A 24,719-nucleotide genomic window follows, 5' to 3' on the forward strand; every position below is an offset into this window, starting at 1 on the left:
TTTAATTGTCTCATGTTATTTTCTGCATTTCTCTAACCCCATCTCTGCCTTGTTCTCTATCCTTGAAAACTCTTGCCTGATCTCCCTGAAATTCAGTTTGTTCATCTGTATATTGGGAATAACAATGTAACCTAAAAATTGTGAATTAAATTAAATAAATTCATGAAATATTTTGCTTAATTATTAGCATATACTAGTTAAGCAGCGATTACTTGCTAATATTGCCATTATTGATATTCAGAGTTCAGCTTAGATATGAGGAGCTCTCCTGGAAGGGGATCTCCCTGGTCCCACTACACTGTGTTCATACTTCTATTTGCAAGTCTAGCCATGTTCTATGTTACTGTGAACCTAATAATTGATGAGTGCCTTGAGAATATGGGCCATGTGTTATTTCTTCCTGTATCTTCAATGATTAAAATATTCAAAAGTCTCAAGTGTTGGAAGAAATGCTCTAGAATATAGACACATGGCTGATAGTAGTTGGGAATATTTTACCTTCTCCCACTGAAAGCAATCATTCTTTCACATCCATTGCTCTCTTTTCTAAAAGAAATGCTGGTGAGTGTACTCTAGAGATATTTAGCCAGTTCTCACTTCTCCCACCCCTTCTCTGCTGTGAGGCCAGCATTTGTGGTGTGGACTTTGCTTTAAATGCTGGAAACCTAGAGGATCTATAATATCATAATAGTATGGTGAAAGAAGGAGGCAGCAGTTCAAGTAGACAGGTCTATGTGACAAGTGACAGATAGATGATGGGTGTTTTCTGGCTGATGATCAGAGTTCATTGACACAGAAAGACAGCAACAAGCAATATTTGGAATTCAGGTAGTCAAGTAGATGGATTCAATAAGGTTTGGCAGCAGATGGTCAGGGCCCAGGCCAAGACTCTGGAGAGCAATCCTGACCTGCGATTCTAGAATTATGGCTAAGGCAGAGATCTTGTTGTCGAAAATAAATTGCACACTATGGAAAACACAGGTATTCTCAAGGGTTTAGCCAAACTACTTGCTTCTGGGGAAGAGTTCCGAGGAGATTGTTTGATATCTAGTATTCTAGATCAGTGTTTAAGATTTATCAGTACCAAAGGAAGGTTGCACATGCTTTGTTTTTCTTAAATATTGTTCTGTATGTTTAGTTCCTGAAGTTCATGTTAAAATTGTATTGTAATTATTATTTACATTACCCATGATAAATCAAAACATTTATTGAAATATACTATTAGAATCTCAAAGTGATGAAACCAAATATTTCTTCCTTAGAAGGGTAAACTTAAATATAAGCAAAATAAATACAAAGGTAGCCAGAGGACTATTTGAGATGGAATAAGAAATTATAAAGCAGAAAATAAATAGAGTTTACTGCTGTCTTATTTTCCATTATAATTTTAATGAATTGTATATCTTCAAAAGATATTATTTTATATTTTTCATTTGTGAATTGTATATACATGTAATTATACTGTATATATTCTGTGACTTGATTTCTTCATCAGAAATTCTGTTTGTGGGATTAGTCCATGCTGATGTGAGTAGCTATAGTTCCCTGATTTTCAATTTACGTTGTATGTTATTGGAAAACATTGTGATAATTTACTTATCAATTCTTCTATTGATGGACATTAGAATCCTTTCTGGTTCTTTGCTATATTTATCAATGCTCTTACCTACACTTTCTTGCAGCATTCTATGATCTTTGTATTTAAAAGTTCCAGTCCACATAAATCTGCTGTTAAACCTGAGATAAGTTACTCTAAGTCGAAGACTCCTTGTGTGTATCATAGGAATGACAGCAGTAACTTACCAGATAGTGTTTTCAAAGAGTAAATTAGCATATACCAAGTGCTTAATATAACACCTGCCCATAAGTGCAAAGCAAATATTAGCTATTATTAATAGTATTACTCAAAAGCAATGAAATAATTTCTGTAAGAATTATCAATTCTAAATATCAAAAAAAAAAAGCTCACATTTCTGCTCAGTGTGGTTTAAAGCTCCAAAATCAAAGATTCAATTTGGCATTCTCCTTTAGCATTTTAGAGTTCACTGCACTTTTGTGACAGTGTTAGGATATTTGAATGTCCATCTCAACTCCTTCTACCATCAGAGGCAAATATTAGAGCTGCTCTAAAGGCTGAAAGCCAATTGAAGGGTCTTCCTCATTAAGAAGAAGGAACATGTCTTGAAGTAAAATAGTCTGTTGGGTGCAGTTTATAGTGTTGTTGTTTTGTTTTGCTTTGTTTTAGAGATGGGGTCTTGCTATGTTGCCCAGGCTGGAGTGCAGTGGCTGTTCACAGGCATGACTGTGGTGCTCTATGGCCTTGAATTCCTGAGCTCACACGATCCTCCTTCCTCAGCCTCCTAAGTAGCTGGGACTACAGGCACACAATGGGACTTTGCCCAGCCACAGTTTATAGTCTTGCTGCCTCTTCTCTACAGTGCCCAGTCATAGCTCCCAATAGCCACTGCTGACTAACCCCTATTCTGATCTCTGGAACAATATAAGAGAATTCCTTGACTCTACACATTCTAACTTTTCTAGAAGAGCAACTGGAAGACTTATGTTTTTTCTAACTGTTTTGCTGGTGTATGTATGTATAGGCACAGTTCAAAACGTAATGAAAACTCAGCCAAATTTCCTCTTAAGATCACGGAGTAAATTATAAGCAATAATCTCGTGATTATATCTTGAAAACAAAATAGGTAAATTTAATTAATACTAAGCCAATAGACAGAACTTCTAGACATTCAAACTAAGATTGTTCTCCCCTCATGTAGAATCTGCACTCAGTTTAAAGGTTATATGCTTAGGTACAAACAGGGGGCTTCAGAAAGGGGTTCCAAGATGATATAGTGCTGCCTTCTTTATCAGTAGTGCAAATGCCCAGAGCTGAATATTTGTTTTACTTTAATTAAATCAACTTTATTGAAATAATGTGCATAATTTACATTCAGTTAAATGCACAGTATGTTTTTCGATGTATACTGCAGTGTGTCTTGACAACTCTGTATACCCATGTAACCACCACTCCAATCAGGATATAGAATATTTCTATCACTTCAGGAAATTTCTTTGTGCCTCCTTTGAATCCTCTCTTCCATTCTTTCCCACTCTTCCCTGACTCATCTGGGAATCACTGTTCTGATGTTTATTACCATCTTTTAGTGTTGACATTTCTTGAACTTCATATACATGGAAGCATGCTGATGTAAACTCCTTTTGCTCAATTAAATGTGCATGGTGTTCATAAAGGGAAAGGATGTTCTTAAATTGATTTTTGCTGTAAAATTATATTCACTTAAAATTTGTACATGTACAATGATTTAAATAACCTTAGTTCAAACTGATATGTTGTATCAGTTGAAATAAACGAGAATTGATTTCATTTCGGTATATAGGGCATATTCACCATTAATCAGAAACTAAAAACATTTCTTGAGTTTAGGCCAGGTTGGCCAAGTAAAAATGAAGCAAAAATTTACTCATTCAGCAGTTCATTAGGTAAGCCTTTACTCATCACATGTTAAACCAACTTCAAAATTCAGTGATGTCCTAAAAATACGAACAATTTGAGTTAAAAAAAAGACTATCTTTTAAGACCCAATTTGCCCAGATAAATCCCCTCTGGCATATTTTGTTGGTTGAGAAACTAAAAATCAAATTAAGAAAAGCTAAATCATCTGCCAGTTAGTTACTAAAAGTGTTTTCCTGCTTGCCACCATTCAAATGATGTGTGTGCTGAGAAAAAAAAAAAAAATCCTGGACCAGAAAAGCACACGGGGTTACAGAGTTGTGGAAAAACATTGAAAAATGTTTGTCCACTTTCTGAGAAAGGAAAAGTACAATTGCTTTTTGACAGTGCTGACTTCTGTTTACCGGGGCTTGCATTATAATCTCCATCCTTAAAATTCTGTAATACTTCACAAATTTGGAACATCAACTCTATAAGGGATTTAGTTTTATGCTTGCTTATCCATTTATGTGAGTCTCAGGATGAAATTCTACCAATACGTCTTCCTGAAAGAAGGTGCAATATCCATTTTCTTCTGAAGTGTCTCTTCTCATGGGAGTTACCTAGTGTATGGTACTGTCTAACTGCTTTTAGAATTGTTTGCTTGGTTATTATTCTGGGGATATTTTTTGAGTGATGAAAATATTTTAGTAATACATTGGCTTAATTTTCAAATACTGGCATTTTATTTTTATTCACCTTGCTTTCTTCTACTTGGTGTATTTTAAAGAGCATGCTCCTTGCTTAGCATGATGAAATGCAGTCACTGCTAATTATCATGGCTGCAATTTTCAACTTCACAAGTGAAAATCAAACCACAGACTCCTAAGTGCTGGAAGTCATGCAATTCTAAGCAAAATCCTGAAGGAGCACGACACAGAAGGCCAGTTAAAGTTACCCCCCACCCCCTTGCATTGAGCAGTCCTACAAAGAAAAGAATTGTCCCCAACTAGACCATTGTTTCAGTTGGCATTGCTTTGCTAGTTATTTACATTTTCATTAGGGCAGGGCAATTTCCCCTCAAACAGGCTGTTGCAATTTGTTTATGTAGCGTTTTCATCCAATCAATATGCTCTTTATGATGAAGATGCAGAAATGCCACCAACTGGCTTGGGTTATTTTTTAAAAAAATAATGCTGCTTTATAAAAGCAACTTTTACTATTTCTGAGGAATAAATGTCATCCAAGGGGCATAAAATAAACCAAGAATTTTAAAAAGTTTTCTGTTCATAGAAGTGAAATATTTTTTCCTTCAAGAGAGTTGTGTGCAACAGGGGACAAATTGTAGCAATGGGAGTAGGAAAGTTAATCAAAAAGGTAATCATGTGAATCCAGGCAGCATTCCCTCTGCAGCAAGATACTAGTGTTTCTGATCGACAAAGTATGCAGTGAGTTAGGGCACTGTGGTTTTCATCGGCTGAGTGTGCAGCCTCAGTAATGTAGAAATGCAGAGCACTCATTCATATCATTTGAATGAGCATGTTTCAAGGCTTGATTTTTATTCATATGTTTGATTGATTGTCATTTTCTCTCATCCCTGTTTTCTAGATAAGATAGGAGGATAGCAAAGTCAAGCAATGCTTTTCCTTCTAGTCATCAAATTAGAGTAACAGCAGTGAGTCAGATACTCTTGTTATAAAGAACAATCATATATTTTTTCCCAGTAGAATTCTCCAATCTCTTTTTGATCTTTGCATGCTGTATTAATGACTGTTAATTACATTGACATGGAGAATATTTGATTTTTTTGACGAACAGTGTTGCAATAATTTATGAAAACTACCATGCGTGTGTGTCTATATGGGTGTGTGTGTGTATTTTATATTTATGAATCGTTTATGCAGATCGTTTCAAGAAAAGGGAGTCTTGTAAGTTAACTCCTAACTTAGTTTCTTTGGGGTCCTGTGGGAAGCATTGGGGAAGGATTAGATATCGAAGTCAAACTCAAAAATTTTACTCTTTAGGGAGAGACAATTGCACAAAAATAAATGTGATGTATAGTAAAGTGTAAAAGCTACCATATGAAAAATGCAGGTAATCAGTGGTGGATAACATAAAAAAAGAGATTGTTTTCAGCAAAATAATGTGCATAAAGGAATTACTGTAAAGTTTGATGTCTTGTTCAATTTTTTGTTCCTTTAACAGAATACTTGAGACTGGGTAATTTATAAAGAAAAGAAACATATTTATTATCGTTCTAGGGGCTGGAAAGTCAGAGGTTGAGGGGCTACATCTGGTGAGGGGCCTTTTGCTGGTGCAGAGTCCCAAGGCAGCACAGGGTATCACATTCTGAGGGGCTCACAGGAGACAGCCAAACTAGCCTATATAATGGCCCATTCCTATGATAACCAACTCACTCTCTTGATAATGCATTAATCCATTAATTCATGAATCCGTGAATGGATTTTTTTCATGGGGGCAGAGCTTCTATAACCCAATCAACTCTTAAAGACCTCATCTCGTAATACTGTTACCCTAGGGATTAAGTTTCAACATGAGTTCTGGAGGGGACAACTATTCAAACCATAGCATCTGGCATAAAATAATGTGCTTCAATGAACATATGCGTGCATGTATCTTTATAATGGAATGATTTATATTCCTTTGGGTATATACCCAGAAATGGGATTGCTGGGTCAAATGGTATTTCTGCCTCTAGGTCTTTGAGGAATTGCCACACTGTCTTCCACAATGGTTGAACTAATTTACACTCCCACCAACAGTGGAAAAGTGTTCCTTTTTCTCCACAACCTCCCCAGCATCTGTTGTTTTTTGACTTTTAGTAATAGCCTTTCTGACTGGTGTGAGATGCTATCTGATTGTGGTTTTGATTTGTATTCTCTAAAGATTAGTGATGTTGAGGTTTTTAAGATATGTTTGTTGGCTGCATGAATGTCTTCTTTTGAGAACTCTCTGTTCATGTTGCCCTTTGCTCACTTTTTAAGGGGGTTTTTTGTTTGTTTGTTTCTTGTAAATTTGTTTAAGTACCTTGTAGATGCTGGACGTTAGACATTTGTCAGATGGATAGATTGCAAAAATTTCTCCCATTGTGTAGATTGTTTGTTCACTCTGATAATAGTTTCTTTACTCTGATAATAGTTTCTTTTGCTGTGTAGAAGTTCTTTAGTTAATATTTTCAGGAGGTTAAAGGAGGATGAGGCTGAGCAGTTACTGAGTTTACAAAGGAGATCACTGTAAGCCTTCAAGGCAATTGCTTTGTCATGGTAAAGGCATAGGCTAAAGTGTAAGGGACTTAAAATTAAATGGGAGCTGAGAAAATGGAGCTGGCTGGAAGTAGTTTACCTTTCTCTAAGGATATCTAATGATGAGAGAAAGGAGAGAAGATGGCAGCTTCTGGTGTAACTTATGCCTAAAAGTGGCAATCTCTTAGGGACAACTTCTGTTTATTTAAATACATAAATAGGTAAGTAAGTAAGTAAATAATAGTGGTGCCTACCATTAAGACACAATGAGGAGAGGGTTCATTCAATATAACAGATGCCACATTTTAGGGGGCTGGAAAGAAATTAGCAGGTTATGCAGAAAGCCAGGCATTCTCAGGATTAACAAAGTGGACTCTGGGATTTTTATACAAAGCTGTGCAGAGAAAAGTCAAAAGGTATACACATGTCTGTGGGCACACATTTTAATACTATAACTGTGGCTTTTTTGCATTTATATATTATAAATTTTATATCCCATATTTCTTTAAGCATAAATATCCTATGACAACAAGGTATTATGGCTTTCTCCCTTTTCATTTTTTTAAGTGTAATTATCAGCAAGAAGAATGCATTCAACAGACACAGAATATTGATTTCATTTTTCATTGATTGACATTTCTGTGTTTTCTTATGCTAGGAGGCTAACAACTTTCAATTTTATGTATTTTATCTAGATTTTTAAAATATAATAATGATTTAATATATGTGGGATAATACATTACTACCACGTTTGTGCACTAGAGTTATTCTAAAGTACTAAGCAGTGAAACAGACAAAAATGTGAGTGTTGTTAGTAATATAATTTGGTGTTTTAACAAACAATACCAAGAATCTCTAAATTAATTAATTGGTTATTTTAATAAGCTTGGAGTCATTTCTTGGGAAAATAAATATAAGATTCACATAGCTGTCTTTCCTTTTCAGGAGGAGGGAGATAAAGTTAGTTACTTTTATGTATTTATCAATTTTCCCAAGTTGAAACACAAGTAACATAGGACCTGCAGTGACTTTTGGACCCTGACTTCTCTGCCTCAGGTTTAATCTCAAGCTATCAAGTTTTGGAGAGTCCCCTAAGTATTTTATTTTTATTCATTTTATTTATATTTCTTTTATGGCCTAGCAGATATACGAATAACCAGTTAGATTTTTTAGGAAGTAAGCCAGCATATTAATGAATGATTTGTAATTTCAAGGTAGTTTATTAATTTATTCTAGCATGGTGGTGACACAGAAATTACTGTGACTTTAGAAAATAAAATTAATTTGAGCTTTAGAGTCTGTTTTCTTGCTTTCTTAACTTCTGGTACTTTATCTGAAGTGGAATCTCTGATTCTCTGGTCTTTCTGATGTGTCTTCTCTCTCTTTTTTCTTTTTGCACTTTTTTTCCCTAGGGATTTGTATTTTGATTGCAAACCTTCTTTGATATCAGGTTTCAGGAAGTAATTGTACACAGTATCTCTCTCTGTGTCTGTGTATGTGTGTCAAAGGGACAATATGAAGAGCCAGAGAGCCATTTCCGTAGTGAACATAAAGGTTCTAGACCAAATACTAAATTAAGAGATTCACAAAACACTTACACTGGGCATTCCGTTCCTGCTGTCAGAAGTCATAACATGATAAGCAGAACGGTAGCTGATACAAATGATGGTAGCATATTTAAAATCTTTGGTCAAATGCAGTTCCTGATTTGCTACAGTTTGGGATGGCTACATGTTAATAAAATATTTTTGGTTGAAATTCTTAGTAACCAATTGATAACACTTTTCATAAATTCGATTATTGCAACCTATCTCTCCTGTAATTATAAAAACCAATACTACCCCATCTATATCCTTGCGTTAATCTGGTAGTACTACAAAGCCTGCCTTTTGAGGACAAGTTTGAAGAACCAGTGTGAACAGTTCTTTCATTGCACTTGTATTTTTCGAAGCACACTGATTCTGATACATGAAAGAATGTCAATTTTACCTGCAGCATTCTTGAATAGGTAGCTGATGCCAAATTTCAGTAGCATCCTCCAGAGGGCACTGTCACCTGTTTTATATACTGTATAACTTGTATCCTTTTATTAAGATGCTGTGCAATACTTGAAGAGTTATTTTAATCTATTTTTATGTGAAATGCAATCATGCATTCTTTGCATCATCCACAACCCTGCTATCTACAGCAGCTTCCCCTGTCCATTGTTGTAGACCATGGGTTGACTTGTATATCTGTATACAAGTTTTATATCAGTAACATTTTGTAGATTGATCCACCTAGGCTAAATAGTCCAGTCTAGGCCTGTTTAATAAGGATCTTTCACAACACCCCCACTTAACCTTAATTTTTCCCTTTTCTTGTTAAAATATACTTTATGTAAGTTATCTTACTTTTCACCATATTTATACATATGCCATGCTTGGCTCTGGAGTCAGATTTCTTGGGTTTAAAATACCAGCTCCATCAGTTAGACTATGTGATATGGACCAATGACTTCTCTTCTTGGGTTATTAAGAAGATTATATGAGTTATATATGTAAAATACTAAGCTAATCTCCCTAATATAATATACTTTGAAAGTTCTCTATTGCATTTGCCATGACTCAAATAATCAGGCTTACAGTTTGTGAAATTTCATTGAACTCTGATGATTGAAAATGTTTAATTTTTTTTCAAAATGTAAAGGATGCTTTTTATTTCTCAGACATAGAGTTTAAAAATCTCAGTTTTTTAAAGCATTTCCAAAAGTATACACACACATGCAAGTTATAGTTTTACAGAAATTATCTTCTAAGTGACTTAGATTTAATTATTCAAAGATGCCGAATCTATTGAGTTAAATATTCCAAAGCATAACAAAGTAAACATTTTAAAATAAATTCTTTTTGTGGAAATGTTACTTACATCCATCATATTAAAGGTTTGGAGATTTTTTGCAAATACCACTTAAAAGGAAAAATCAATTAGTTCTAATTTTCAGTTTGCACAGAAATAGCTGTATATACATTATAAATCCAACATAAGCATTTATAAGTGCAAAGAGGGATTGTTTATTTAATAATTGTTATAAAGGGATAAATGAGAATGAAAGGACACAGTTGCTAATATACCTTTCTGTACATAATAGTGCTTAATTGTATATAATTTTGATAGATTTGAGTAGTTAAGTTTTAATGTTCTCAAGTTCACTAAAACACAAATTTTTTGTTTGTTTTTTTTAAATAGGCTCAATTTCCAAGTAGTTGAAACTTTCCTTTTTCTCTGATTACACAAATATCACATAACAGCAGTTTTAAAATCAGATTACATGGACTCAAAATCTTCTCTAAGATTAAATTCATGAATAACTTCATGTGGATTTCTCCTCAGCTGCTGTTGTGGGCAAATGTTCAAATACAAATTTCCCACGCATGTGTACACTACCCTATAGCATGATTGCCAATTTGTAAGCTCCTAAGTGCAAACCGGTGGTCTCAAAACTTGGTCATCATTTCATCTTTTTTGTTTTTAAATTCAGGAATCATAAACATTGGGTCATGTACAGCTGCATCTTTTGGACAAATGCTCACTGTCATAGGAGCCGCCATCCCTGCCTTTCCCTGATTATCTAGCTTCTATTCACTCCATAGGAGTCACACAGTTGTCATTTCTCCCTTCTCAAAATTTACTTCTCAAAATGCACTCATTTGTTTCTTAAGAGAAATACAGTAGGGGCAAAGAGAGAAACTATTCAGTTTTTTGATTGATTGGTTGACTGACTGATTTCAGAGCTTTCTTTATGAGTTTCTTATATTTACATTTAGAAATTGATGTTGCTTTGTCAAGTTTGTCATATTTAATTAGCTCGCTCTCATAATTGTGAAGATAAGTATAGCTGATGCCTTAACCTATATTTTATTCATGTTGATCATTTTCTTCCTTGAGGCTCCTATTTATTTCTGCAGTCATAAATGACTTGAGAGACAAGATTTAAAAGTGATAAGTTCCCACTTGATAGGAAGTCTGTTTGGTTTAGTCTGTAGTGACTTCTTAAATTAACATTTTTAAATGTCCACATGCATAGATGACTTGTGGGTTATTTATACATTTTTAACCATAATAAATTTTACCTTATGGTTGCATAGTAATTATACTCCTCAAAACTTTAATTAAGCAGTTATCTATATGAGTATTTGTTAGAATATTAGTTCCATGAAGAAAGGGACTTTTTCTTCTTTCATATAATTGTATCTCTACTATCTAGTTAAAGATTGGTACAGTAAATATTTTTCAGAAAATATGTAAAATAAATTTATTATTAACTACTAAATGCTGTTAAATGACAAGAAAAAGAATATCTCAGGAGTCTTGAAAGGTAGAATATTAATGAGAGATGTTTCTGGATTTCTTTATGGCTCTACTCAGTCCTCAGACAAGAAGGTATACATCTAACAAGTCCAAAAACATGTTAACAATCAGAGTATCACAATTTTGGGTAAAATTTAGTCATTCTGTTTTCAATAAAGATTACATCCCACTAAGGCATGTAAATATTGACACTTTCTAATCCATGGCAATATAATTATTTTTAGTCTTCAGGCTTCACGCCAGTTAGAATCTTTCCATGTCAGTAGAATTCAAGACTAATTTGCTGTGATTAGCAAAGAATTACTTTGCAGGCTTTCTATTCATTTATGCAAGGACAGACCTGTTAATTCCAACTCACTGAATTTATATGGGATGCCCACAAAAGTCCTTGGAAGCCTCAAGCTTCTACTACAAATAGTTGATTTTTCCATATGCCAGATACTCAGCTTTTCAGGAGAAAGCATCCCACTAGTACTGTTGAAAAGAGAGAGAGAGAGAAAAAAAAGGCAAAGCTTAATTCTGTAAGTAAGGTTGCTATTGCCACTCAACAAAGGAAATCGCACTTAACCCACTGCAGTGTAAGCTCTTCTTCCAAACAATCTGGAAAGAACATTATATGAAAATGTTGTCATAGCAGAGCTCCACAATGTAAAAGGACAAATTGCCCTTTGAGAATAAAAGTATAGTCAGGACAAAGACAACTATGATGATATGTATAATTCAACTGTAAACCAGAAACAGAAAAACAAGCTGTGGATATCATTTAAAAGTAATTTTTTTTATTATACTTTAAGTTTTAGGGTATATGTGCACAACGTGCAGGTTTGTTACATATGTATACATGTGCCATGTTGATATGCTGCACCCATTAACTCATCATTTAATGTTAGGTGTATCTCCTAATGCTATCCCTCCCCACTCCTCCCACCCCACAACAGGCCCAGGTGTGTGATGTTCCCCTTCCTGTGTCCATGTGCTCTCATTGTTCAATTCCCACCTATGAGTGAGAACATGCGGTGTTTGGTTATATTGCTACTTGAAAGGGGCTTCAAGGCAGGCAAGCAAAAGTGAGAATAGACTAATTGTGAGTGTTATAGGTAAGTATAACCCATTTCTTCCAAGTCATTATTAGGGTGTGATTTACAAGTTCAGTGATAGGAGGTATAGGCCCTAGTTAGGAGAAACCAGGCATGGATATGCAAGAGTGACACAGACGATGTGGGGCAGCCCGGGAAGCAACAGGCAAGAAATAAGCTACATTTCTTTCTCTTGCTAGTAACAGGGATAGGGCTTAAATCGTTGATATTGATTGTATCTGTTCATTGCACTGTAAGTGACAGAACACTTGACCCAAATTAGGTTTAGGTAAAGAGAAGTTCATCAGATTAGGTGTCCGAAAAGTTTGGAATTTGATCTGGCATGGCTGGTTACAGGGTCAGACGCCTTCATCAGGGCTCTGTTTGACTCTCTTCATCTCTTGATCTCTCTTTCCATCCTCAGACACGATATCTTTCTGTGATTAAAATATAGTACCTGATAGCCATTCCAGCATAGTCACATGGTCTCCAGTGAGGTCACATGGACATACCTGAACCAATCATTTTGATGAAAGATAACATATTCTGATTGGCTTAGGCCCAAATCAAATGTCTACCCCAAGCTTAGGGATGGGATTATCTCTGCAGACACATCATAGCCTAAAAGCTGAAAGGGGTAGTTTTCTGAAGTAAAATAGTATATTTACACTAAAAATAAGGGAAGTGGATTCTGAGTGGCAAAAATACAAATGTCTACTTTATTGGTCAATAAATCAATAATTACAGAGAGATATGGGCATATCTCTCTGGCTGTGACAGGAGGTGCAGGACTCAGCAGTTCCTTTTGAAGTTCCCTGTGTTCAGTCTATACTTTGGCTTAAAGAATATGCTTCAGCAAGAAGCAGACAGAGAAGAGTACCCTCAGGCAGGCTTTTGCCAAACACTGGATTTGTGTCAGATTCATTGCACATCAATTTCGAGAAAAAACTTATAAAAATATCCTGATTTTGGAATTGGATGTTGATTCTATTACCATTGTACTCTGCTAGGTAGACTACAATATTATTATTTGTTATACTGACAATATGTAGGTGGGGGCAAGTCTGGAAAATAAATTTTACATGACACAATAATTGTACTGACAGTTACATTAGCTCAGAAATAAAATAGAATAATGAGGAAAAATAAAACTATATATACTCAGAGTGCAAGGACTGTCCTCTGTTCAGAGACTTTTCGGTTGTAAAAGATGTCTTCTAAATATGATCCATGCTTCATTGTGGATGCCCTTGTTCAAGTATTGATTAGGCCTGTGGACATTAATGACAATAATGTGATGTAAAAAGATTTTATGGTAAGCCTCTCATAATTTACTGAAATGATATTTATACTAAAGAGGGATGTGAAAATTTGTCTTGCCATTTCTAAGAAGCACATCTTTATAATTAAGTTACCTCTCCTTCTACACTCACTGGACAAAAATTGGTGTAATTAAGTAGATAACATTTGTAGGATACTTTAGAATTCACAGAACAGGTTCAAATACTTTCCTCAAAAATCCTGTGAATTCATATATTGATTCTGTATTTTAGAGATTGATAATAGGACTGAATATATTTCCAGGGGTCACTTCCCTGCTTCACATTTATAGCTAGGTTCTCTGCTTCACATTACCTAACCTCTGCTATGCTCGTGTGTTTCAAAAAGGGTGTTACTTGTGAATAGCACCTGAATCTTAATCACTTAGTTCACATAATTATTTATCTATTTAACTGACTAATTTAACTATTTCACTATTTGTGTGATTTTTACTGGACCTGCCTTGGTAATTCCAATTCTTTCTTCAAAATATTGCCTATAAGCCACTCTTTGTTTAAGGTCTTCCTTGAATCCCCAAGCAAACATGACTTATCTATCATCACAGCCCCACCTTACAAGCATCTGTTAGCGTGTCTCACTCCATTATAATGATGTGTTTACATGACTGTTTCTCCAACTGAACTGTGAGTTTCTTGAAGACAGAGACCATATCCCCTGCATCTGTTTATCTTTTGTTACTAGAGCTCCAGGAGTGTGGCACCTGAAGGTTAACCAGTGTTTGATGAACTAATGAATGAATCATACACACCAAAAATAGAGCAGCAGAACTATAGGGTACAGTGACTTACTGAGGCATAGTGAAGCTACAGATAAGTAATCTAGCTTCCAGCCATAGAATAATAATCCCTGGATTTTATATGTAGGTTTTTAAAAATTGTTTCCTCATAGTTAGAAGTTGCCATTCTACAATTATATTACAGCTTGATTCTATTTCTTTATTCAGATATTAAAACCCTTAAATAATGCCCTTTGTTTTAAATTTAATTCTTAACAAGTAAAATAAAACAGCAGTAAATCACATGTTTATAATGGGTAGCAGCAGACCTTAAACCTTTACAGCATAAAAATAGCAGTCTCGAGTTGCTAACACATCAGGTATGCAATTTTCTGTAGAAAAATATTACACATTGTCTTAAGTAGGAGCAGACTTGATCTTCTCAAAACCAAAGCATTGTTGGGTGTGTGTGTGTGTGTGTGTGTGTGTGTGTGTGTGTGTGTGTGTGTTTGGGGGTAGGGGAATTGTTCATGATATTTCATTTATTTAATATAGCTTCAGCAAATAATAGATGTCCTCTAATTTTGTGATATTTATCCTTGAATATTATGACATTCATTTGCTTATCAGTGGTATTCTGACGAACTATTTTTCTGTGGTTTCATTGAAAGAGTTGATTGGTAATTTTGCAAATATCTGAATTAAGTGTTAAGGTTATAGCTTTATATAATAATAGAAGGCTAATGGTGCTCTGTGGTTTGTTACTATATATAATGTCCCTTTTTTTGTTGTCTGTTTTATTTTGTTTAAGGCATTAGAGAAGTGTTGACTTGAAGTGATGTTGGAGGAAATGATTTATCATGCCTGTTCCTTATCAACTTTAGTTTAAACAAGTGTCTTCTATACACAATAATCCTAGTGCCAGTGTTTTGAGTCTTTGCTAAACTGATACAGAATTCTGTCCAGTCTGAGTAACATCAAACTTTAAGTAGTAATATCATCCACACCACTGAACATTTTGAAACTACACAAAGGAATCTATCACCATACTATTGAACAAGAACTTACAGACTCTTGGAGTTTACAATTCAGTTGGGGCTTTTTTAAAGTTTTATTGAGAGGTGGTAGATTAAATAATGCAATGAATTCAGTCCAAAGATCATTCTGTAGTGAAAAGATTTAAAATATGTCCTTTTCTTTAAGGACATAGAGTCCCATTTACCTAGTCTTCACCCTCAAGCCGCTGTCCCAAATAAAAATGGCTCTTTAAGAAATAAAAATATAGTAAGTGACTGGAAGTCAGAAAAATCATACCAAGCACAAGTGATCCTGAAAATCTATCTGCATATGCAATTATAAAAGGAGCTTTGTTTCTGACACACAGCAAGCTTTGTTTAATATGATGAGCTGCTGCTGATGCCAGCATCTGACTATTTGGTTTATCTGTTCATAGGAATCACTTGTGTGAGATTGAATTTCAAACTATTCTAAGGAGAAGAGTAAATGAAAATAATATAATCAAACCTTGTCCCTTCAGAATAGAGATTTTCATAAAGTATTTTTATTTATGTAACAATTTTTTCTCCTTTTTTTCTTCAACTTTTCTTTACCCCCTTTTAAGTATTTTAATGCTATGGTGTGACTGCTATCTATTCGTCACGAGTCAAATTACTTTTTTTTTTTTTTTTTACCAGCGCTTTCTTTAATGGCTTTTTTGGAGAAATCAGATGCCAGATTCCTCTCTTTGCACCAGTTAGGATACCTTTTTGTTGGCAATTTGTGATTTTCCTTTGCAAATGCTAAAAATTAAATATGATGTATAAAAGCAAAAGCTTGTCTTCTTGCCTCTACCTCGCCTCACTTCCAGAGTTTTGCATACCCATCACCAGGCTAATACTGTGAAAACATCATTTTCAAAACACTACCCCCTACCCAAAGTCCTTCTTCACCCCTAGTCATTTAGACTATCCCAACCTATCTTTCTGAACTTTACATCCTGTCCCCAAAACATAACTTAGTTATTTTTCTTGCTTCCATGCATTTGTTTCTGCTGTTTCTTCAACTTATGATACATCATCCTTCCGTCGAGGCCACTAACTTTGATTCTTTACGTCCATCGAAACTCAGTTTCAGTAAGATGTCCTGGCTCACACCTGTAATCCCACTACTTTGGGAAGCCAAGGTGGGAGGATCACTTAAGGCTAGGAGTTGGAAATCAGCCTGGCCAACACAGTGAGATCCTGTCCCTACAAAAAATGAAAATAAAAAATAAAAAATCAGTTTGATTTCTTTATCTTCTGCTGAGTCATCTCTGCTCCTCTGAGGTCACTGTACTCTCTTTTTACTGTGACTTCATGACCCTCTGCATGGTACACTCACTCACTGTTCGTCACGTATATTATTGTCCCACATCCTTTTATGTATTTATGCTCTGTCCCTAAGCTAAGTTTTACTTTCTTGGAGTTGGTAGTTACATATTATGATTCTTTTGATTTTCCCATACCATTTAACAAAGTATATAAAATAATATATAAAAATATATTATATATAAAAACTAGGTTACTAAACTAAAATTTTCTGGTTATTTGAAATTATTTTCAGCAGCAATGATAATACATACACCTGGACCCTGGAACAACTTTTTTTGTTGTTTTTTGAGACATGGTCTTGTTCTGTCATCCAGACTGGAGTACTGTGCCATAGTCACAATCAGAGCTCACTGCAACCTCTACCTCCCAGGCTCAAGCAATCCTCCCACCTCAGCCTCTCCAGTAGCTGGGACTACAGGCACATACCACCATGCCCAGCCAATTTTTGTGTTTTTGTAGAGATGGGGGTTTCACCATGTTGCCCAGGCTGGTCTCAAACTCCTGAGCTCAAGCAATCCACCTGCCTCAGCATCCCAGAGTGCTGGGCTTACTGGCTTAAGCCACCATGTCCGGCCCTTGGAACAACTTTTGATCCCACAATCCAATCAGCTTCTTGGGAACAACATGTGAAATCAAAGCAACCACAACAAATTTAACATATACCACGAGGGCTGAAAATTATTAACATGTCCAAGTTAGTACGTCCCAAAAGGGTTGATGATTATTAATTCTGCAGCTGGAGTTGCACAACAAGCAAAAAATACAAACTAACCTCTTACAGTGAGCAAGAACATCAAAGTGTGAAAGATACCACTAGTTTCAGCCACATCAACTTTCACAGAAGAGATATTGCTTTTTGAACATCTAGATCTGGTGCTTCTAACACATTGGAAAATTCTTTTAGTACCTCCATCCTGTGTAAGAAGATGAGAAAGTAACTGAAACATTTATCTTCATCAAATTCAAGGAAGTAATCTGAATACCATGAAATCAACTAAAGATTTCTATTCTTGGTGCCATTATACGATAAAGGCAGAGTGATGAAAGATGCCAAACAGGTGTGCTAATATCTGGTCTAGTATGACCTCAGTTCTTTTTTGTTGGTATCATTCAGGTTGTCTGCAGGTTTATTTTTAGAACTTAATTCATTGAATATTTTCTTCACATAGCATCTTTTATTTAAGAACATTTCTTAATGTTGAGTTTATGAAATCTATCAACCTGCCATAATTTTAGTTTCACCCCATTTCATGTTATTTACTAACTGCTGTAATGATCTTATATTGGCTTGCTTTCTTCTTCTTTTTTATAGCATTACCTCTAAGGGTTTTTCTCCTAGGAGGTTTTAGCAACTTATGAATAACAAAGCATTTATATTTCGTCATAGCAAATAAGGATTTGACATTGAAGCTCACTAGTTTTAGCTTCACAAATGCCTTTGCTCCTTTTCTCCTCAACTGATATTTTTTTTATTTATGTCATCCATCTTCAAGTGAAATGTTGTATTTATATAACTTCCTCCTGCACAGAAAAACATGTTAGATTTGTTTAAAAATAAACTATATTTTCAGTTTTTTAGAGCATTTTCTGTTAAAAATATTGATTTTCAGAAAATGTTAGTGTATTTTAATTGCCATGATGAGTTAAAATTTTTGAAAAACGAATTTCTACTCCCTTAGGCAGTAGTATAGTAGCTGTGCATTTTGGCATCTACAAAAGCTTTGGTAGTAATAGGTTTTTAAAAAATCTAGTTGTGTACCATAATGGTTTTGAGCAGTAGTAGATTTTTTAAAACTCCAAATGGCATTCACCTTAGTAAACATCTAGCAACATACTAGGTCCTAGAGTTGAGCCTTATAATATAAAGGCTTTGTTTTTTTGTTTTTTTGTTTTTGACAGAATCTCATTCTGTTGCCCAGGCTGGAGTGCAGTGGCATGATCTCGGCTCTCTGCAACCTCCACCTCACGGGTTCAAGTGATTCTCCTGCCTCAGCCTCCCAAGTATCTGGGACTACAGGTGCCCACCACCATGCCCGGCTAACTTTTGTATTTTTAGTAGAGGCGGGGTTTCGCCATGTTAGCCAGGCTGGCCTTGAACTCCTGACCTCAAATGATCCACCCACCTCGGCCTCCCAAAGTGCTAGGATTACAGGCCATATAAAGGCACCTGCACCCAGCCATATAAAGGCTTTATAATCTTCTTTAAGTATTCTCACAGAAGACTCTTCCTCATCTTTGTCAAAGAGGAAATACTAAATAAATTATTGCCCAGGCATTGTGATGTAGGTCTCAAATTCTAGAACTGAGTAAATCAGTTGTAGTTAGTAATGTTTTCCCTTTAAGACTAAGAATGTATCCCAGAAGTGGACTTAGAAAATAATGAGAGCCAGGCGTGGTGGCTCATGCATGTAATCTCAATACTTCGGGAGTCTGAGGCAGAAGGATCATTTGAGCCCAGGAGTTCTAGACCAGCCTGGGCAATGTGGGGAAACCCCATCTTAAAAAAAATACAAAAATTAGCCTGGTGTGGTGGCATACGCCTGTGGCCCCAGCTACTTGGGATGCTGAGGATGTAGGATCATTTGAGCCGAGGAGGTCGAAGCTGTAGTAAGCCGTAATAGTGTCACTGCACTCCAGCATACGTGACAGAGAGAGACCCTGACAGGAAAGGAAGAAAGAAAGAAGGAAAGAAGGAAAGGAAGAAAGAAAGAAGGAAAGAAGGAAAGAAAAATAAGAAAGAAAGAAAGAAAGAAAGAAAGAAAGAAAGAAAGAAAGAAAGAAAGAGGAAGGGAAGGAAGGAGAGAGGGAGAGAGAGAGAGGAAGGGAAGGGAAGAGAGGAAGGGAAGGGAGGAAGGAAGGAAAGGAGAGAGAGAGAGTGAAAGACAGACAGAGATAAAGAGAGAGAGGAGAGAGAGAGAAAGAAAGAAAGAGAGGAGAGAGAGAAAGAGAAAGAGAGAGGAGAGAGACAGCAAGAGAGAAAGAGAAAAAGGAAGGGAAAGAAAGAGAAACGAAAGCAAAGAAAAGAAAGAGAGCCCAATGATGGGATTTCACCGTGTTGGCCAGGCTGGTCTTGAACTCCTGACTTCAGGTGATCCGCCCGCTTTGGTCTCCCAAAGTGCTAGGATTACAGGCATGAGCCACCACACCCAGCCAACATTTTCTTAAATAGTCATCCATTAGTCAAATATCCAAATGGGACAAACTTTAAATATGTATGTTTGTCAATGAATATCTTAATTCATTTGTGTTACGTATTAAGAATTTATTTTTAGAAAATTTCAGTGTTTAGGAAAAAATGCGTTATTAAATAAGTTTGGCCTTTGTTTAAGTCTATTCATTTATAAATAGTACATTCATAAATGCACTTTATCAGAAATATTTGTAAACCTGTGAGATCTTTTTTCTTATTCTTTTGCCAACTTTCAAAAACAGTTTTACTTTCGTAAGTAGAAAAGCTTAGTCATATTATATTTTCCTCTCTTCTTCTACACCTAGCAGAAATTGACTTTATTTTTCTGACTCCATTTAAATAATAATCTCTCCTCCATTTTTCTTCAAAATAAAGTCATCATAAAAAATGGAAAGATGAAGCCATGGTCCTAAAGCACAGTCTCTGAAATAGAACAAGCATTGTCACTTTCAACAGTAGTGATGCAGAGGTGGGTCATTGCATGAGTCTCCTGGTATAAACATATATGAACTTTTCTGTACTGGGGATTAGAGAAGAGATTAAAACTTTCCTATATGTCTGTGAGAACTGGGCTGTATGTGATAATACACCTGATGATTAAGGTCACATGCCAGTTAGCTATGGGAATCCAATTCTGTCAATGAATTCAACTACCAAAGTAACACCATGTATTCCGTAAGAATGAACAAGAAAATCAAGCTTAGATATATCCCTTTAGGAATCAACAGTAGTGTGATCATTTAAATACATTGTTTAAAAATCTTACTTGGTTTAGAAAAATTTATTGCTCATTACTATACATCTCCATCACTACAACCAGCTATTTCCTCATCTAACCATTTCTTTAGAAGAGGCTTATTTAGCACCTACTAAATACATATAGCACAATCAGAATGCAAAACCGATGAAATATCCTTGTAAGATACTTACTCTCTTAAAGGGGAGACAAAACATGTACCTGGAATATGTACATATTCTTTCTAACTGCCTTTAGAATCATAGAAAGCATGATTAGGAGTTCAAAGAAAAGATAAATCTTCTAGTGGATGCTCACAGGAGAGTCTTAGGATTTAAATATCCAATTAAGTTGAAATGACCTTTGACAACTGAAAGCAATGATTCCAATGAAGTATCTACTATAAAATAAGAGTTTGCAGCTTTGAAATAGTTTTATTTAGAAGCAGTAGAGAAAAATTTGGCTTCTCTGACACAACCAAAAAAATTAAAATTAAAGTAAAATAAAATAAATCCCTCAACAAACAACACATACACGCAACAAAAATACCAATGAACAACTTTCATCAATTAATTCTGTGCAAGGAATTGGGTGATACCCATTTTCACTTAAAGAATTTTTACTGTATTCTTTGTTTTAATCCATTCTGTTTAATAGAGTATGCACAATGGTGAGGTTCTGTGAAATTCATCTTAAATAATGTTGATGCCTGGGTAAGCAATATTAATTTATTTGTTAAAGGCTTGTTGATATATGCCAGTCTACTGAAGCAAAATTTACCCCAAAATTTATAAATTTAACAGACAAAGAGTATGATCCTTAAGATCATTTTAGTTAGGCAGAGTGCATTTACCTGAGAAGTAAATGGTATATATGACATTTTGTTCCAAAGATGGTTTTCTAATTTTTTATTACTTTATTTAATGAGCTTCCTGAGGACAATAAATATAATTTGACCATTGATTTAATTAAGGAGGTAAAAGACCTTCTTATAATGTAGGTAATATTTTTGGAAATTAATGAATGAAAGTTAATTGCCTGGCAGCCTTTCACACCAACTGTGTTGGCAATGTAGTGGCAAACCTAATAAACACTCTCTCATGTAGACAAATGTGCTTTAGATAATGATGGAGTTTTTGAGTGGGGGATTCCAGAGACAGTCATTCGAAAGGAGGACAATAGAATGAATAGAGCCAAATAGAAGAATTAACAAAAGCAGTGATACACAGAATTGTGAAGCTATTTACAGGCTGACACTCACTGCCACATGTAACTGACTGCCGATCTAAAACCTATTGTTCCATTTTTATTGGGTAAAAGTCATAGGCTCTAATTCAATACTTAAGAGAAATTGAAGCAATCATTCCCTTATATGGAGAAACCTGATGCTTAAAAAACATTTCAAGTTTTTTTCCTTTAGAATTTACTTCTTAAAATTGTGATATTTGTCTTGACTTCATACCATTATGTCTTAAGATCATTTTTGTATTTGCTGACTTTCATATGGTTTTTGAAGTGTATATTTATATTTGAATTAACTTGAAATGACAACCAATTTTGAAGCAAATCTTTATTCTGAGGAGAAATGTTCTATGAATGCTTGATGACAGCATCTGTATGACTTGCATAACTTCTTAAAAATTGTGTTCTTAAAATAATAGAAATCAAAACTCTTTTGTTCCTAATAACACTTCTGGCAACAATGTATGATTACTATTTTTTAAAATCAATTTAGGTATAGTTATCCAGGCCTCTTCAACACTCATTGAAAGCATGACAGTAGAATTGTATCAATTCAGATTACTCAGTCATATTTATTCATAATCTCCAGAGTATATGTAAATATTTTCTTCTAAAGATTAAGCTCCATGTCACTTCAGTGTTGTTTTATTTGCCCTCAAAATGATAACAAGTTAAACTGTTTGAACACATAGTAAAAGAATATGATTTTCAACTTGAGCTAGACAGATGTACATTTCCATTTGTTCAATAATCTGGGAAAATGAAAATTTATATTTAGTGAAGGACAGTTGAGTCAGATATCTCTGAATTCTATTCTGTGTTTCTAATAACCCAAATAAATTACAATCAAGAGAATATTTTTTCAACAATTATATGTAATCTTATCTCCATTGATTTATATGTATGTATAATTGAAGCATTATACATATTTACTATATAAAGTATTCTTTTATTAGCTGTATAAAATACTAGGCTGAAAGTAACCTTAGAGATCATCTAATCTATGTTCATTCTACAAGTTGAAGAGATTGAGCAACATCAAGGCAAAATAACTCATAAAATTACACAATTATTGAAGCATAAAGATGGCTAGAATCATTATGATGCCAGCTTTTCTTTGCTTAGTCAGAGATACCAGACCAAAGAAATGTAGAGTGTGCTGATTTCCATTAAGAGGGCCTTTATCTTTACGTAGAAATTTATACAAATGTGGCTAAATCCCATAAAGTATAAATCAGTGGCATCTGGTTGCAAGCTCATTTTTCCTTTGCTCTTGTTAGCTGGGAAGAGATGGATATTTTCTGGACACATTGTCCCCAATCTTGGTTATGAAAGTAGATATCTTTGTATGATAATAAATTACTTCCCTTAGCATTTAAATGACTAAGACCATACTCACTGACTGTTTATTTATTTGGGGTCACTTAATTATACTTTTGCTAGCATTCATGTATAAAGAAACCTTTATTTCTTACATTTCTGAAGAGCTCCCTGTATCCAGCTAGGTTCTTAAATGCTTTTGTCTTCCTCATTGCTGTATTGTTTGATGCCCCTTGGTGGCCAAATATTTAATTAAAGTTCCTTGAGGGGACAGTTTCCATAATTTGTTATTGGACATCTGCCAAAGCTTAATTCACCAAATTTTTGCCATCAACTTAGGTTACTTCTATGTATATTTTTCATACTGTCCATATGCCTTAAGTTTTAAATATTCCCCAAGAGCAATCATTTCTTACCATCTCCAAAACCTAAACATATTCAATTTCAACATATATGAAGGTTAGTGTGTAATTTCTTCTTCTAATCTGCTTATAATTCTTTTAAGTTAGTGATTTTTCATTGTGTTTTTCTTTGAAGCACAAAGACTGTCAGCCATGAGGATGAAAATGTTGATTTAGTTAACTTAGATAATACATCAGTAATGATAAATATTATTTATTGAATGTCAGTTTTTCAACATTCTCTGTAGTGAGCACATAACATGCATTTATTTTTGCATTAAGTTTCACTACAAATTTAGGGAAAGTTTTCATTATTCTCAGTAAAACAAGATGGGTTGTTAAGTAACTTGCTCAAATTTATGCCATTTATAAGGAGAGACTCTTGGTTTCTGTCAAGATCTCTTGGAATCCAGGTTTTAATAATTTCACAATACAAACTTCTCTTAGAAAGTGCATGCCTGTCCCCTGTTTACTGACTTCATTTATTGTCATGTTGATTTCTATGGGATATGAAATTCTAGAACATGTGTAGTTTACAAGGAAGTTCTAAATTACACTGTCAGTGTTTTACTTACAAGTCTGTGGTTTGTATCATTTGCACTGTTCCCTGGATTGAATATTTGTGATTTTATTTTAAAATCTCTTTTAGCAGAAGCTATCTAGTGATAATTGCTGTATTAGGTTTGTCTGCCAACAGTGTTTGGCTCATGAAGTCTTTTTCATCTTTTAAATTGTATAATGCATAGGGTGTTTAGATAATAATATGATGATGCAAAATCTAAAGATTATAGTTTTAATTTTCTTCTAGAGAGTTAATCTTTGTTTCTTAACAGATCCTACCTTGTTTTGTCCCTAAGACTATTACTATCAGAAAATATAAAATTGTACTTATTTTCTGTCATTATAAAACTTTTCTGGACTTGGAGAAAAAAAAAGAGTCTCCATGCACTTAAATTGATTTCTGTCTTTTGCAGTAACAAAGCAAAATACATATTCTGAGTCAAGAAAGAGTTAAAAGAATGTTTTAACAAAAGAGACTTAGAAGTCAGTAATCTTAAATTCAGTGTTACAGAATTAGAGATTTTATTTTCTCCTTTTCTGGAATAACTGCAACTCCTGTAATATTCAAAGTATGGAGATTGAAAGTGAAATTTTTACTGATTTTCGCTGAAATGATTGCTGGTTTGACTGAGCTGACCTTTGCTTTAAATCAGAATTGATTGACCAATTGAGTCAACATGGTTAAATTGGTTGTGCATATACAC

The 24,719-nt window shown here is 34.6% G+C and overlaps 1 protein-coding gene across 6 annotated transcripts in view; it reads left to right on the forward strand.

Annotated features, from left to right (window-relative positions):
* Window positions 1-24,719, forward strand: part of PCDH7 (protocadherin 7) — a 428,766-nt gene that overhangs the window by 319,302 nt on the left and 84,745 nt on the right. The gene's annotated exons all lie outside the window — the stretch shown is intronic.

This window comes from Pan paniscus, chromosome 3 (assembly GCF_029289425.2).
Source record: "Pan paniscus chromosome 3, NHGRI_mPanPan1-v2.0_pri, whole genome shotgun sequence".
In the NCBI taxonomy this organism is placed as follows: Eukaryota; Metazoa; Chordata; class Mammalia; order Primates; family Hominidae; genus Pan; species Pan paniscus.